Below are 15,523 nucleotides of genomic sequence, written 5' to 3'. Positions count from 1 at the left end.
TTTTTTTTTTCAGAAAAGATTTAATGTCTTTGAAAGTCTCAGGCTGAATCCCAGCAGAGAGAAAAGACACAAGAGAATCAATCCAGAAATTTGAAGTTCTGAGAGTTACAAATGGCTATATTAGATTATATATTTGTTATGCCTTTCTATCTAAAATTAATTTTTGGACTATGCATTTGAAATATCTCTTTGTCAGTTTTAATGACTTCTATGCCAAGAAATGCATAACATTTTATTATTGTTTTAACGTTTATTCATTTTTGAGAGACAGAGAGAGACACAGTGTGGGTGGGGGAAGGCAGAGAGAGGGAGGCACAGAATCCGAAGCAGGCTCCAGGCTCTGAGCTGTCAGCACAGAGCCCAACATTGGGCTTGAACCCACAAACCATGAGATCATGACCTGAGCAACCGACTGAGCCACTCATGCCCCCTCCCTTTTTAATTTTTTTTAATGAAGAAATGAATAACATTTTAAAACAAGAATAGTCTCTCAGAGAGTCAATTTCAAATCTGTTTTGTATATTCTGCAACACATTTTCCATTTTGTGCTGATGACAATATTAATGATTGTCATGACTAATAGCAACCCTGCCCATAATTCAAATGTTATGATTTTAAACATAATTGTTTTAGAGAAGATCCTTTGATTTGTTGCTTATAATGTTTAGAGGGCCCAGAAACAGCTTTTTTTTTTTTAATTTTTAATTTTAATTTAAAAAGTTATGATAAATTATACATACATACAGTTTACTATTTTAACAATTTTTAAGTGTATAATTCAGTGACATTAAGTACCTTCATCATTATTCATCTTCAGAACTTTTTCATATTCCCAACTGAAACTTCATACCCATTAAACAATAACTCATGCTTCTTCCCAGCCCCTGGCCTCCACCATTCTCCTTCAATCATCTCTGAATTTAGCTGATCTGGGCATCTTATCAAGGGGAATCATAGAGTATTTGTCCTTTTTGACTAGCTTGTTTCACTTAGTATAGTGTCAAGACTCATTCAGTTTGTAGCATCTGTGAAAATTCCTTTCCCTTTCCAGGCTGAATACTATTCCATCATATGTGTGTACCACGTTTTGTTTATCCATTCATCTATCAATAGACTCTTGGGTTGATCCAATATTTTGGCTATTGTGAAAAGGAGCTTTGTGAAGATTAGTATATAAATATCTGCTCAATCCCCACTTTCAGTTATTTTAAGTATATACCCAGAAGTAGAATTACTCTATCATATGGAAATTCCGTGTTTAATTTTCTGAAGAGTGAGCATACCATTTATCACAGTAGTTGCATTGTTTTTCATTCCCAACAGCAAAATAAAAGGGTTCCAATTTCTGTACAACTCATCAACAATAGTTATTTTCTGTTTTTGTTGTTGTTTTGTTTTTTAAACCAGTCACTCTCATGGGCATGCAGTGTTATCTTATTGTGATTTTTATTTGCATTTCACTAATGATTAGTGATATTGAGCATATTTTCGTGTATTTATTAACCATTTGTATATCTTCTTTGAAGAAATGTCATTCAAGCCCTTTGCCTGTGTTTAAATCAGATTTTCTTCTTCTTCTTCTTCTTTTTTTTTAATATTTATTCATTTTTGAGAGACAGAGAGACAGAGCACAAACAGGGGTGGGGCAGAGAGAGAGGGAGACACAGAATCTGAAGCAGGCTCCAGGCTCTGAGCTATCAGCACAGAGCCTGATGCGGGGCTCGAACTCACGGACCGCGAGATCATGACCTCAGCTGAAATCAGACGCTTAACTGACTGAGCCACCCCAAAATCAGATTGTTTTTTGTTCCTGTTAAGCTGAAGAAGTTTTCAACATATTCTGGATATTAATCACTTATCACATATATGATATACAAATTTTTTTTTTGCATTCCTTAAATTGCCTCTCCACACAGTTGATAGTGTCCTTTAATGCACAAAGCATATTTATTCTGATCAAGTACCTTTGATCTATTTTTTTTCTTCTATTGCCTTTACTTTAGGTGTCATATCTGAGAAATTCTAAAGTTTTTTTCTTTTTTAATTGAACTGAAAAACCTATATATATTTTATTAAGTATTGTGGATAACATTTGAATTTCATTTGGTACAAGTGGAAAACTTACAAGTTAAGCCTGAATCCTTTTCTCAACAGTCAGGGACAAATAACACTGTGTTGTCTGCTCTTAAATCTATCCTAAACTGAGATGCAGGCATTGAAATCAATTGGTAATGCCTGGTTAAAAGATAATTATCGAGATAGTATAGAATGTGTGGTGTATGTGTGTGTGGTGTTTAAATTATTATTATTTTTTTAAATTTTTTAAATGTTTGTTTATTTTTGAGAAAGAGAGATAGAACATGAGTAGGGGAGGGGCAGAGACAGAGGGAGACACAGAATCTGAAGCAGGCTCCAGGCTCTGAGCTGTCAGTACAGAGCATGATGTGGGGCTCCAACTCCCAAACCATGAGATCATGACCTGGGCCAAAGCCGGATGCTCAACCGACTGAGCCACCCTGGCGCCCCAAAGACAAATTTTTCAAAAATCTTAATAAAGAATTGACAACCCCAGGAATATGTTTGTTCACATTCATGATTATTTTTAAGTATCTTATTCTAGTTCATTAATTATATGCAAAAGAATTCCTTAAGGCAAAGCTTGTTGACATACCTGAACATTGATGGAGTTGTCAAAGCATATTTAACAAAAGGCTTTGAATATTCTCACTATAGTCTCTTCTAGAGGAGACTTGTATTTTCAGAGAATGAGAGTAGTGTTGTAATCATGTTCCTTCCCTTTTAAATATGCTCTGCAGGTTTAACATATTCACCATTATGTTACTCATTTAATAAATGTATAGTGAGGCACACTTTCCTCCTAAATGCCTTCTTAATTTTTCTCATCATAATATGTTCAACTTCCTTAAAAATTATTAAATGTTACTAAATCAAGATATGGAAGCAACCTAAATTTCCATTAACCGAGAAAAGGAGAAAGAAGATGTGATATACATATATACATGTATATAATGAAATATTGCCTGACCATAAAAAAATAAAATAAAATCTTGCCATTTGCAACGACATAGATGGGCCTAGAGGGAATAATGCTAAGTGAAATAAGTCAGTAAGAGAGAGACAGATACCATGTGATTTCACTCCTATGTGGAATTTATGAAGTGAAACAAGTGAATAAACAAAGAAAAAGAAAACAAACAAGAAAAACCAGACTCTTAAATACGGAGAACAAATTCATGGTTACCAGAGGGGAGGTGGATGGGGATGGGTGAAATAGATACAGGGGATTAAGAGTACACATATCTTGATGAGCACCGAGAAATGTATAAAGTTATTGAATCATTATAAAAAATATTATTAAATCAGCATTAAAAATAATTAAGCATATTAAGACTTTAGTATATTATTGATATGCTATGTGTATATATAATATTTAAAGAAATTCATGCACCCACTTTATTATATTAAAAAAAACATGAATTTACCCTGTTAAATTTAAATGGTAATATAGAGGGGCGCCTGGGTGGCTCAGGGAGCCAAACATCTGATTCTTCGTTTTGGCTCAGGTCATGATCTCATCGTTCGTGAATTTGAGCCCTGCATCAGGCTCTGCGCTGACAGCATGGAGCCTCCCTCTATCTCTGCCCCTTCCCTGTGCTCTCTCTCTCTCTTTCTCTCTCTGTCTCAAAAATAAATACATAAACAACAACAAAAAATAAATGTCAGTATAGAACTTAGTGGGGGATTCTGTGGAATAGAATGATAGCCTCAACTTTTAGACCCTTAATAACAAATGTCCTAATATGGATATATTATTTCAGCGTGACTGAAATCAGGTATTTTGGTGTAAGTATAACTCACCTTTAGGATACGTATGTTCTATCTAAAAACGATAATAGTATTCTAAATGTGGCTATTTAAAATACTGGATACACAGTCTACAAATGACCAGCGTATAGTCATTGTCATTCTCTATGTGTGTATTTTCATCTCAATTGGTTATTCAATTTGTCTCATTATCATACATCTGTTAAATTAAACTTACTTATAATTAATGTCATCTCCAATCAAATCTGCACTTAAATAAAACAATATATAAAAAGCAGTTCTTTTTTTTAAAAAAGAAAAATACTTCAAATTAAAATTTGAAGCAGTATGCAAAACATCCTGCCCTGTTGGTAGGCTGCATGAAAATTATATGAAATGAATCAGAGTGGCTTAAATGCTCTCCATACTTAAGTTAGACACTAGTAGAGAAGCCGTAACTAAAATCACTGTGTTAATGCTGACCTGCAACTCATATCTCTGTTTGGGACAATTCAAAACTCTGTGATCGTATTAATACTAAAGAGAGAATCCCAAAATACACTAGTTACATTCTTCTGAAGTCTTACACATGGTAGCGGGAATGTAGCTTTCCTGATCATAGGTTTCTCATTTCTGGGATTTATTTTCCACTAGCGAGTTCCAGTTTACTAGTTAGGACAATGTGGATATATAACTACATTACTTGTTATTTATCTTCTTCCTCTCTACTGACCACTCTTTCACCTGAGAAAATGAAAACGATGTTAATAAAGGGAAGAACTAGGTCAGTGCCAAATTTTTTTTTTTTTTTTCCTGAGCTCTTATTATGTAAGAGGCATCTTGCTAAGCAGTTTATCTTCATAATCTCATTTTGAGCTGAGAAAACTGGCTTAAAGAGAGCAAGTTAGAGCCATGTCTAAATTCAAGAGTTAAATAAACCTGATTTTGTTAGTCTGTCATTTTAAAAAATGTAATGAATATCAACCAATTAATATAGAAGAGTTTGTGGTTAAAGTCATGTCTTCAGAATGACCCTTCCCAACTCCGGTGTTCCTATCTTGAGCAATATTCTGACAGTCTTTCTGTTTTAGTTTCTCCTGATAATTCTTCCCATTACTATAAAAATGCTACTCTACCTCAGTTTCTTAATTCATCATCTCAGGAAATATTTACTGACTGCATCTTAAAAAAAGAAACTACCAGTTTGGTGCATTTTACCTCCTCCCTTCTTGTGCTTTTATTTCCTCAATGTTTGACAGTTATATTATTATTTGATTGGTACTGGTTGCTTACATAATTTTAAATATTATATCACATTTTTATTTCTTGTTTCAGCTACATTTTATAGCATTTATTAATGCCCTGTTTTTGAGTATGAGAATAATAATGCCTCCGAAATCCTTTCTCTTCTTTCCCCTTTCCACATACTATTTATATTCACTTTAATTTTTACATTGTCAAGGTAATTAAGATTATATTACATCCTTAATCACATCTAAATCTTTGCCTATACCCTGACTCTGAAAATTGAGAATAATTTGAAAATATTTTCATTATCATTTTGATGAGGCAAATACTGTCCATCCCTGGCCGGTATGCTAAAGTTCAATTTCATTGTAACCTAACTCTCTCTGAGTAGGACAGTTGATCCACAGACGAACTTTCAGTTCCCTGCAGCCCCCGTCCTTCACTTCAAACTGCATATACCTGCTGATAGAACCTCCATCCTCCCCCGGGTTCTTACCAACAGTTACATGCTTCTTTCTCTTTAGCATCTATGCACCAGCCTCTTATTTATATCTTCTACAAGGTTTAAAAATCTTGTCCTATAGTAAGGACACTCCTTTCCATCCTCGTTGCTGTTAAGGATTTATTCCTTTTGTGAAACTATTTTCTCATTTCAAGAGGGCGTTGTGGCTGAAAGGAGGGCAATGTATTTGCACAATCCATCATCTTTGAAAGGAACCCATGGAAATTGTAACTCTGCTCAGCTGTCTCCATGGATTAGGCTTCTTTTCTGTAAATGAATGGAGGTAATGGATTCAGCATCTCGATTCTTTTTAATTATGTCTAGATTGCACTGGATCTTTTCCAAGGTCACTCTCCTATGAAAAGTCAACAAGATTGGGTCAGTCCTCAAGGTGTCATGTAAACAGGTAAGATATGCACCACAGTAGGTCATTCTGTCATGGGGAGTCAATAATCATTCAGTATTCTTTCCACCTATTCCTTACATGTTCACCCAAGATAAGGGGCCTTAATTCTTATTATCATTGTTACACCTAAGAGTGTGTTGGGTTTCCACTTATTTCCACTTTTTTACTATTACCTTGCTTAGGAAAACTAAGAATAAGAGACCCACATTATTTTATTCTTGAGATATTAGTGGATCAGTAAAGGTTTATTACTCTTTTTTTAATTGATAATAAATATAAACACAAGGTTGCTATCCCTTACCAACCTCCTAGAAAAAAAAAAAAAAAAATCACAACCAGACTCCATATATACTGTTTATCACAGTAGAGAGGGATGGTGTCACACAGAGGGCACTGAGATCCATGGGGACAATGTTGGCTTAAGGAAAAAGTAATCAAAAGAGGGGAAACACCAAAGCAGGGTGGTTAACTTCTTCTGTTCTGGAAGTTAACGGAGATTAAAAAAAAAAGAGAGAGATAAGATAGAGGCGCCTCGGTGGCTCAGTTGGTGAAGCGTCTGATTTCCGTTCACATCATAATTTTACCGTTCCTGGGATCCAGGCCCCGCATCCTCGGGCTCTGTGCTGACAGTGTGGAGCCTGCTTGGAATTCTCCCTCCCTCTCTCTCTCTCTGCCTCTCCCTTGCTTGCACTTTTTCTCTCAAAAATAAATAAATTGATTTTTAAAAAGATGAGATAAACTAAAGTCAAAATAAAACAAAACAAAAATTGCAGACAGTAAGAATTCAGACTGTTTTGGTAAGTGAAGAGTTCAGGGCTGGGCAAAGGGGAAATGATGTCTTTTAGCATTTTGGAAGTATTTCTTACAACCAAATTTCAGTTTGTGTTGATTGCAGGCATGAAAAAAAAATCAATCAAGATAAAATATATATATATATATATATATATATATATGGCCCAGCACTAGGAAATGTTAAGGACAAAAGGAAAGAAAAAATGGACTATCTCTTGCTCTTTGACCAGCACACAGATTAAGATACTTGAACCAAGGATGTGGGAAAACTCTGGGCAGAATCTAGTAAGATGAAGCCACTGTTTCCCATGGCATCTAGGTTCTGTTTCACTGTAGGAGATTTGCTTTAAGGTATAGGACAACAGACTGCTTCCAGATCTCACTTGTTCATGCAACAGATTTTCTAATACTCTGTTCTTCCATCTACTTTGGTTTGTGAGGTTAGGCTGAGAGAAATGTGGACTGGTAATTTGCTATTCAGTTCTTAAAAATTAAAACCTCACTAAGCGTGACTGTAAAATTCTTCTATGTTATCTAAATGCCTCATGCTACTACTTTATTTCGATTCTTCCTTTTAGCCTCTCTGTTGCAAATTCAAGAACTAATCTTTGACCATGCAATGATTTTCAGCAGGGACCTTCATGCCACATGTATGTAGGTAGATATAAAAGTGAATTTGGCGCAAGCAATCTTCTCTATCTTCTTACTTTTTTTTTTCACGTAACACATTAAGGAACATCCAAAAGCATCACTAGAAAATTTACAACACTAAGGAACAACTTGCTTCTTTAATGCTGTGAGAATCTATAAAAAATAGAAAGCTGAAGCTAGAAATTCAGAATATTTTCAGTCTGATGAACACATAAGACTCAACCAGTCTTCAAGAGCAGGATCAATCTAAAAATTTATTGGGGCACCTGGGTGGCTCAGTCGGTTAAGTGTCTGACTTCAGCTCAGGTCATAATCTTGCAGCTTGTGAGTTCGAGCCCTGTGTTGGGCTCTCTGCTGACAGCTTGCTCAGAACCTGGAGCCTACTTCAGATTCTGTGTCTCCCTCTCTCTCTGCCCCTCCCATGCTCATGCTCTGTCTCTGTCTGTCTCTCAATAATGAATAAATGTTAAAATTTTGGTTTTTAATTTATCAAGAATCGCCATGATGTGACTGAATGTGTTATCTGCTGCCATCATTCAACCTTCTAATATCTCCTAAAAATGGACTTAGTTATGTCAAAATAGGGTTGTCAAATGTAAAGTACCAGATGTCAACCAAATTCTTTGGAGCTTGGATAGAACACAGGACAAAAGTGCATAATGTAAAACATATCTTAAAATATATATAATTTGATTGTTTCCATTTAAATCTAGCAGCATATGTTTATGAGCTAAAGTGGAAACTATAGACAGAAAGAATGTCAGAATATTTAAAACCAATAAGAAAAGGTTTCTGTTCCTATTTCTTTGGTTCTTTTTTTAAAAACCCATTGACATGCCCTGGGTAAGAACTTCCATTGTGAAATTTTGCAAAGAATTCCACTTCTAGGAGGCAACCTACATCAGGACTAATGTTTAAGAACAGCTTGAGTTTTATAGGCAGAGGTTAGCAAACTACTTTCATAAAGCTCATCCCTGCTGTTCTTGCTGATGGTACCACCCGCAATGCATTAAACCTTCTCTATGTGCCAAATGGTTGTGGTTTTAATCCACAATCATTAATATACTGAGTCTTTTAAATCCTGGAGGCACAGAGTTTATAACTAAGGGGCACTACAGAAGAATAGCAATGTTCCAACAGGGAATCCAGATATCTTCAGGATCACCATATAATTATGCCTAATTAGTCAGCGTGTGAACAAAAATAGAAACCTTTTTCTTATCAAAGATTATTTAAAAAGGAGATTTTTCTAAATTGAGTTTTAAAAATTTTTAAATAAATATTTGTAGTATGTACTTAAATCAGCATGAAATTCCCAGATTTGCCCTATAAGAAACTGTCAGAAATTTATAAACAAACCAATAAAATTTTCCCAGTTAAAGAAAAAGTTAAACTAGGGATAAAGTGAGTCGACCAAAGGAGATAGAGCATTCACATTTCATTGTTATCCCAATGTCTCAACTTTAATCCTTCTCACCACACAAGTTTTTCTTATGAATTTATTATCTGTCACAAAGGACACTTTCCCTATTTACACAGCCTCAAGAAATTGTGGACCAAGAAACACCATCAGTTTAAACACATACATGCATTTGAATGCCCCATTCTAGAATTAGAAGATGCTGCATTTCAGTATGAGAAAAATACTATCACTTATCTAACACTTAAAATGCTTTTAAATGATAACAAATGGCATGTAATTCTGTGCCCTTTCATGGCTCCAAATATAAATAGACAATGTATCTTTACTTGATTCAATATTTACAGTTTCTAGCACATAAGGCTGTTGAGAACAAAATACAATTCTTTAGTAATTCTAACCAACAAATGACAAATTCACAATTCATTGGCCATTTAGAATTGTTTCTAGTTCCTCTATTTTCCAAGGTATAGACAGGTTGCAATAACATGGTGTATAGTGTGTACTTTTATTTACCTAGAACACAACTTGTTTTAGTCTATCGCTAATTGACTTGAATTCCTCGTCCTGGGATTTTACCCTAATCAGAGATCAAAAAACAGCTCGAGTTAGTCCGTCAACTAAGAGCTCAAGGTGCTCTTAGCTTTCACTATAATTCTCTGGTAAGGGTTGGCGGGGGGAGGAGCAAATAGTGATAGATCAAGCAAAAATACCAAAAACAAAGCATAAACGTTATACCTTTTAAAACGTTTTTAATTAAAAATAAAGATATAAACTCAGATCTTGCCTATAAATCTTGAGTGATTATATTCTGACAGGTATGAAGAAGCCCCGTGTTACCATAGTCCGTTTTCATTGCTCAAACATCTAATTACACATATTATGAGAGGGACACACAGTCGACAAGTATTATATACACAGAGAAGACGTACTATTACACAAATAATTTGTTTTGCTGAAATATGAGTGCCATCATCTTGTATTTTCTTTTCTTTTTTTCTTTTCTTAACAGTATAATTTGAAGTTGAGCTATTATTTACCCATTATTGGTTTTACAAAATTAAAGACAATTTTGATACCTGATAAGAAGATACATGATAATACAGAAACAGGTTTCATTAAGTCTAAGTGGATCTATTACTGGAACAGAGGGGGCAGTCTACATCCTAGTAGATTTCATTTATGATATCAAGTTGTAATTATGGAACATGGGCCCTAGCTGTCATGTTTTGGTTCTGTTACTACGTTTTTAAGAAAAATTTGACAAATCCCAGACAAAAAGAAAATTATATTTAAGTTGATCATTTTTATCAAGGCATCTCTCATTATTTTTTGAAAGGCAAAGCAATATTTACCCAAAATTAATAAGTTAGGTCAATGTAAACACCGGGATTCTTGAGCCAGACTGCCTGGGTTCATATCCTAACTACGGTAGATAATAGCTATGCAACCTTGGACCGACTACCTACCTGCTCTGTGCCTTGTCTCTAAAATGTGGATAAAATCGTATCCACTTGGTGGTTTATTATGTGAATTAAATTAACCAATCTATATAAAAAAGTCTTAAAGTAGTGCTTGGTGTAAGTATTATGAGTGTTCCATCTTGTGGTTACTATTTATTTAAATAAAAATAAATAATATTTCCCATATTACTATATAAAATGATCCCCCAGTTTGTTTTCAGTGGGCTGATTATGAATCCAGCTCCAGATAACAAATGTGGAAGTCTTCATTCAAATAATTAGCACTTCTTGTTATTTAATACCTATCCCGATCCAAATGTTTTGACACCTGTGTGGCCTTTGTGGTCATTTAGTTTTATACTGTGATGCTATGAAGAGAAACTTCAACCCAAATTGATATTCTAAACTGCCAAGAGGCAGAATTGTAATGTTTTTACAAGAGGAAAAGTCCTGCTTCTTCACATCTCCGTCCTGCTTTCCTGCATACTTCTTGAATTACTGATGCTTCTTCTTCTCAGTGACTATTGCGACTTTGTTACATTTGATGGTAGACTTTTGTACTACCCCTGTCTATTCTTTGACTGAAGCCTAAGTGCTCTCTGCACTGTAGCAAATGAAGAAAAGACATTTATTGTTGGAGTTGTTGGCTCATTTTTCAATCGCACACTCAGCGCACGTAAGGGGCTTCCTTCCTTAAACCGCACATTATAGTTTTTACTTTTACTTTTAAGAATTTTTATTTGCATATTTTATATTTTATAATATATTGTACATTTTATTTCAAAAAGATATATTTCCATGTTTGAGAAATTAGTAATATTTCTAAATATCGGTCTTTGAAAATCATGAAAGGTATATAAAACACGGTCACTGTCTAAGTTCATTACTCCAAAGAGGATCTTAAGGATCATTAATAAATTTTCTTATGAGTTTAAAGATGATAATAATAAGAGCAGCAATAATATTTTTAATAACAACTTCATTGTAAGTATATTCTTGATAGAGAAAATAATTTATGTCCTAAAAGTTATAATTTTTTTATTGAATTGAAATGATCTTCATTTGGTTCAAAACACCGTTGGATGGAATCACACGAAAATTATAAGCCTTAAGAAAATTAGATGCCCCCTCATCCTACACAGTATATCTTGATTTCTTTGGTTTTGCTCATCTTTCTTGGTTCAATGAAGAAGCAAGTGGTCGTGATACACATTTGAGACTCTATTCTCTAATCTGAGACCCAAAGTTTGAGCATTATAGATTTAGAGTTGAAGATTTCATCAGGAGCCAATTGCATGTGGAATACAGCAAGCTGGACCCCTGTTGACGTTTAACCCTAAAACAACAAATCCCGGTGGCATCAAAATCTCTCCCCTCTTCCCATTCTTGTTTTCCTTTGAGGATGCCTCTGCATAGGTAAAAGGAAACTTCACTCCTCTCAAATTCAAGGTTCATTTATAGACATACAGGTAACAAACACCTTGTGACACCTTACCGCTTCAAAAATTTGTCCAACTGTTTTCTTGTGGAATAATAACAAGGTAGAGTAAAAATAAATAAATAAAGGATTTGTAATTATGGGGGCATAAAATCATGCAGAGACTTCAGTTTAGTTTAATAAAAGCTCAAATTTCATTAGCCACAGTATCAATAGTCAGACTTCACACAGAGTCTTCGTCTCTGTGTTTGGTCTTAATTCTTAGTATTTATTTATCTTTTTTGTACATAATGGAGAAACCGAAGACAGACATTCATAAGTGTGCAAGTAAGCTGTCTATAGGAACAGTTTGCCAACTCAGCACCACAAGCAACAGTAGGAAAGGCAAGAAAGTTAATGCTGTAGGTAGGAGACATTTTAGGTAGGGCTCATTATAATTAGAACGCAGCAGTTCAAATGTTTTATAACCCATGGTGCATAAGCGTAAGAATAAACATAGATGGAGATGAAAGATACTGAGTTAGCTGGTTATTTATGAAAACCCCAAATCAAGGAAGGTATTTAGAGAGAAAATAGTCAATCATAAAATTGTGTTGCAGTGTGGGTGGGGTGGGGATCACAATTCCTAAGTTAGTGGCTCAATAGGTGGAATCCACATCAAAATATGTGAATCTGAATCCTTGCTCTGCCACCTAGTAGTTGGATCCTGATGGGAAAATTATTTCACACCTCTGTGCTTCATTTTTCTCATCTATACAATGGGGATGAAAATAACAATAGTACTTTCTTCCAAGGGCCCTTAGATCAAATGAACTAAGATCTATAAAGTGCTGAAATATTTGATCCTTGTGGGCCGGTACTTGTTTATTGTTACTAATGGGTGAAAAAAAAATGAAGAACTTGCTAATGATAAAAGGAATGAACAAGTAAGGCCAAAGCAAAACTTAAGTGAAAATTAACATGATCAGAGCATAGCCTCGTTTTTGCTTCATTTAAAAATCACCTTTAAAGTAATGGATCGCAACCAATAACAAAGTCACTTACGATAGATTCCAAGTTAAGATTAGTTCAATTTTTATAGTATGTGCCAATCAGAGGTATGGAAAAATGTGTTACATATTTCAAAATTTTTGAAAATTTAATAATATACCTTTCCTCTCCTGTATCCCTCAATCTGCTTCCTTATTTTGCATTCCTTGCTTCTCAGTTTATTTTTTTTAATTTTTAAAAATTTTAATGTGTTTTAATCTTCTCCAAATCATCTCAACATCTCACACTAAGCAAATTATTTATTCTTGCTAATTGCTCTCAAGATACATGTTATATTATTGAATTGTTGCCTAAATACTTGATTTTATTTTGGTTAGACACAGATGATTTCAAAAGTCAACTCTAGGTTATTATGTAGCTTATTCAAAAAGTATCAGGTAGATGGGGCCTGCTGGGTTATAGTTTTTTTTTTTTTTTTGTTTGTTTTTTTTTTTTTTTTCCCTGGTGGGAGCTCTATTTGCATCAACATTCATTAGTTTTCATACAGAATTACAAATTCTCTGGAGCAATTTTAATATAAATTTTTTCCTGTTTTCTTTTATGATTTCACATTATGATCTGCATCATTTAAACCAAGTATAAATAAAGCAACTGTTCTGAACAAAGCAGACAAAGGAAGCGGTTGCTTAGCAACAGAAATCACAGAACAGATCCTGAACTCCTACTCAGATGGAAGCTTCCTACCTCAGCTTGATGGTGAAAGCGTTTCTGAGTATCCATTCTCTAACGTTGCATGCTCCTCACATTCGGAGCACAGGCAGCTTTTGATCCTGCTATTAAATGCAATTGAAAATTAATAGGCTTCAGTAGAGTTTGTACCATTCCTTTAAGGTTCATGAATTACTATATAGAAGATGATGAATAAGTTACATGCCTGACATGTTCATACTTTTGTTTTAGAGCTGAGTGACTATGTACCTGAGAATTATTCTGAATGCTCATGGGGTGACCATATGGGCTGAGCTGGAGATTAAAATGCATCTGAATCTGTGTGTGAACAAATCCAAAACAAGCACTGGGACACCCTAGAAACCAAGTCAGCTTGATGAGCCCATATTGGGAATGCTGTTGTATATGGCTCTGGGAATTGCATATGAGGATTTGTGAACCCATGCAAATTACAACTAATTTAGATTTTAATTCACATCACAATTCCCTGTGCTTGAGCATAGGAATCTTCAAATATAATGACAGATTTTGCCTTGTGTGTCTGTTTTTAAAGTTTGTCTCTGAAATTATTATATTAAGGAAGACCAGTATATTTTTAAATTATTTTAAAATTATATTGAGATTGTAAATTAAGCTTCTTATTTATTTTAATGTTAGGTGCATAGAACTGAAGCAATCTTAGTTTCTGTTTCATTGTATGATATCATCATTCATCCTTGCAAGACGTCTTGCATCTTAAATATTAATGTAGCCAGCAATATTTTTCGAGTGCCAATTAAATGTCTGGTTATCACTCATGGGTAAGTCAAGCCCGGCCTTTCATACCAAATTCATGGGCCAATTCATGTAGATTCAGCATGAAGTGCCACTTGTAAGGGGAGCGTATGTGAGACCACAGGCAAAAGAGAGAGACAATAGAACAGGAACCAAGGTGTTCATGGAGACATGAAGAGATTATAAAGTGTAATGAAATATGTGGCTGAGGACTTAAACCATGGACCAAGTTAGGAAACTAGTAGCCAATTCTTAGTGGGAGCTGTCTATGTGGGTATATGGGTGAAAGAACTAGGTTCCAGTGGTGCCAGGCACTACGTTTTGAGGGTGAAGTGGTTAAATAAATAAAACATAGTCACTGCTCTCCAGAGCTCATAAATAAATGGGTAAAGGTGAGCATATAAATAAACGATTCCTATAAAGTATGGCAAACACAAGAACAGAGATGTTCCCAAGGCATGCTGCAGAGTAAAAGGGGGTGGGGTGGAGGGACTCCGCAGCAGACAGCCATAGTCAGAAAAGGTTTTACTTAAATAGCATTCCCTATCCATTTCAGGAAAGATGAATCCTGCATGCAGGCAAGGAATTTCCAGATATCTCTCCACAGAGATCAATATCCACTGCACAAGCATCTACTTCCCATATACGTGACTTCCTACAGTTTCTAGAGTTCTGTCAGCTACTCTCCAGTATATAGCTTTTGTCATCTGTACAAATTAGGACTAGTTTAAGACTTGCCCTCTCAGAGCAGTTGACTTTCTCCCTCTTTAACATAAATGCTTGCATTCCACCCCTCCCCCAAAAGTTCTCTTTCATTTCATAAAGTAGGTCATTTCTTTAAAGACGTACAGTGACTGCACAAAAGTAATACAGAACCTGAACAGTTGAGAGATACTAACTATGTGTTCTTTTTGGTTCCATGATTCCTTTCCCAGTTTCAAACTTGCTGACATGAAAACATACACATATAACTAGAGAGAAAAACCTACCGGAACTGGCCAAGTGCTAATTATTTATTTCCCTCTCACCTGTCTAATTTGCTCCAGGGAAATGAATGGGATCAGCATGGGTTCATGCAAGGGTTGTGGCTCCTTTGATAGATTGTTCCAGACTCTGCCTATGCGAGTACAATTTTCTACGTACTTTATAGACTCATCCCTGCACTTCCGCCTTCCATGTTGTTTTCGAATGCAGAGTTCATTTGGGTTGAACATTAGGACATTTTCCTATTCATAATTGTTTCTTCTTTTCTGTCTGGCAAATAATATTAGAAGGTACCAGAGGC

Source organism: Panthera onca, chromosome C1, assembly GCF_046562875.1.
Source record: "Panthera onca isolate mPanOnc1 chromosome C1, mPanOnc1 haplotype 2, whole genome shotgun sequence".
Lineage (NCBI taxonomy): Eukaryota > Metazoa > Chordata > Mammalia > Carnivora > Felidae > Panthera > Panthera onca.
This window is presented reverse-complemented; position numbering follows the sequence as displayed.